Here is a 2,967-nt window from a genome sequence, read left to right on the forward strand (position 1 = left end):
CGTGCAGTCTTATTTATTACTTGGTAAGGTTGAGAGTAAAAGCAAGAAGGGTGATGCCGTGCAGTTTGCCTTGCTGTCTTAATTGCTCAATTCGTATAAGGATTTTCAGTTTAATTTTGTCTTTTCATTATTCTCACTCTTTATGTTGTATTCCCCCACTGTATGTTCCCCTCCCATTACTTCTGCGTTATTTCTTATTTACTATTATTTCCACTAGCATGATTATACTATTCAGGTTATATGTGGGTGTCTTGTCCTAGACTCGTCACTACTTCGCCGAGGTTAGGCTCGATACTTACCAGTACATGGGGTCGGTTGTACTGATGCTGCACTCTGCATTTTCTGTGCTAATTTTGATACCGGCTCAGGTTGATCAAAATTTGCTACTAGTCCGCTGTCCGGAGACTCAAGGTAGATCTGTCGGCGTTCAAAGACCTGAAGTCCCCATCTATCCTTTATGTCTTACTGTTTTCTTTCATTCAGACAATTGTATTTCTTTCAGACTATTACTTGTTGTAAATTCTAGAATGCTCGATAATTGCGATTCCAGATCCGGGTGGTAGTAGTTAATACAGATTTATGATATTCTGCACTTGTTATATTTCGTCTTAGTTAATTAATGTTAATTACTGAATGGAAATAAGAAATTGGTAAATGATTCTCTAACGTTGGCTTGACTAGCAAGTGAAATGTTAGGCGCCATCACGGTCCCGTCGGTGGGAAATTTTGGGTCGTGATAGTTGGTATCAGAGCACTAGGTTGCTTAGGTCTCGTGATTCACGAGCAAGATTAGTAGAGTCTGGAGGATCAGTACGGAGACGTCTGTGCTTATCTTCCAGAGGCTATGAAGATTAGGAACAAGTTTCACTTCTTTCCTTCTCTGTCATGCGATTTTGCTTTCTCAATGATGATTGAACTATTTTACTCTTATTCTCTCGCAGATGGCGAGAACACGTACCGCTTCCTCAGCCGAGCAGCATCCAGAGCCTCCACTGACAGCTCCTACGCGGTGAAGAGGTTGAGGCAGGGGCAGGGCTCAACCTAGGGCCAGAACAGCAGCCCCAGCAGTGGAGCCTCAGATAGAGCTTGACGAGGAGGTTCCGGCCTAGACTGTTCCTGGTGGACTAACTTAGGTTCCGGAGGGGTTCATTGCTACCCCAGTACTTTAGGATGCTTTGTTCGGTTTGGTGGGCCTTATGGAGAGTGTGTCCCAGACTGGCGCATTTCCCATGGCACCAGTAGTATCTCAGGCTGGAGGAGGAGCCCATACTCCCACCACTCCCGCTCTGGAGTAGATAGCTCCCCAATATCAGGCTCCAGCAGCTCAACCAATCGATTTAGTTCAGCCGGTTATTGCGGCACAGGTCAGAGAGGGGCCAGCTATGTCTTCTGAGGCCTTATGGAGATTAGACAGGTTTATCAAGCTCTTTACTGTTCACTTCAGCGGTGCTCCTTCAGAGGATCCCCAGGAGTATCTTGACAGCTGTCACGAGGTTTTACGGAACATGGGTACAGTGGAGACCAATGGGGTCGATTTCGCTGCATTTCAGATGACTGGTTCCGCCAAGAAATGGTGGAGAGATTACTTGTTGACCAGACCAGCTGGGTCGCCTGCTCTTACTTGGGACCAGTTCTCTTAGCTCTTCATAGAGAAGTTTCTGCCTATCATATTGAAATAGGAGCGTCGTCGTCAGTTTGAACGTCTCCAGTAGGTCAGTATGACTGTTACTCAGTATGAGACTCGTTTTGAGGATTTAGCCCGTCATGCTATTCTTCTGCTTCCCACCGAGAGAGAGAGGGTGAGGAGGTTTATTGATGGACTTGCTCAGCCTATCAGATTGCAGATGGCTAAGGAGACGGGAAGTGAGATTTCTTTTCAGGCGACTGCTAATGTCTGACAAGAGACCTCATCATTCTGGTGAGTTTAGCGGTGCCTCACCTAGAGGCAGGAGTACTTTTGGTAGAGGCCATCCTCCCAGGCTCTTTCATTAAGTGCTTCAGGCATCTCACGGTGCCTCGGGTGGTCGTGGCCCTCAGATGCATTATTCCGACCAGCTAGCCTACAGTGCACCACCAGCTCCTATTAGTGCACCTTCACTCTAGAGTCATCAGGGTGGTTATTCAGGTCAGCAGCCGAAGTTATGTTATACTTGTAGTGATTCGAGGCACATTGCTAGATTTTCCCTCGGGCAACGGGCAGCTCACAACATCAGAGTTCTCATGCCATGGTTCCGGCACCAGTTGCTGCACCACCTACTCAGCCAGCCAGAGGCAGGGGTCAAACAGTCATAGGTAGAGGTCAGACTGTTAGAGGTGGAGGTCAGGACGTTAGAGGTGGAGACCAACACCTAGAGGTCATCCCAGGGACGAAATTCAGGGTGGTGCTTTCCCAGCCAGGCCTGAGGCTGAGTTATCTGATGCTGTTATCACAGGTATTGTTTCAGTTTACAGTAGAGATGCTTTAGTTCTATTTGATCCGGGATCTACTTACTCCTATGTGTCATCCTATTTGGTTGTGTTTCGTGATTCTTTGAGTGCTCATATGTATGTGTCCACACTAGTGGGAGATGCTATTGTTGTAGATCGTGTTTATCATTCGTGTGTGGTCACCCTTGGGAGTCTTGAGACTCGTGTAGATCTCCTACTTCTCGATATGGTTGATTTTGATGTCATACTAGGTATGGATTGGCTGTCACCTTATCATGCTATATTAGATTGTCACGCCAAGACGGTGACTTTAGCCTTTCAGGGGTTGCCTCGATTAGAGTGGAGAGGGAATCTTGGCCATTCTTCCATCAGGGTTATATCTTATGTGAAGGCCCGACATATGGTCGAGAAGGGGTGTCTAGCTTATTTGGCTTATGTCCATGATTCTAGTGCGGACGTTCCTTCTATAGATTCGGTGCCGATTGTTCGTGAGTTTCCAGAGGTGTTTCTTGCAGACCTGCCGGGGATGCCACCCGATAG

The sequence above is a fragment of the Nicotiana tabacum genome, chromosome 4, assembly GCF_000715075.1.
Source record: "Nicotiana tabacum cultivar K326 chromosome 4, ASM71507v2, whole genome shotgun sequence".
In the NCBI taxonomy this organism is placed as follows: domain Eukaryota; kingdom Viridiplantae; phylum Streptophyta; class Magnoliopsida; order Solanales; family Solanaceae; genus Nicotiana; species Nicotiana tabacum.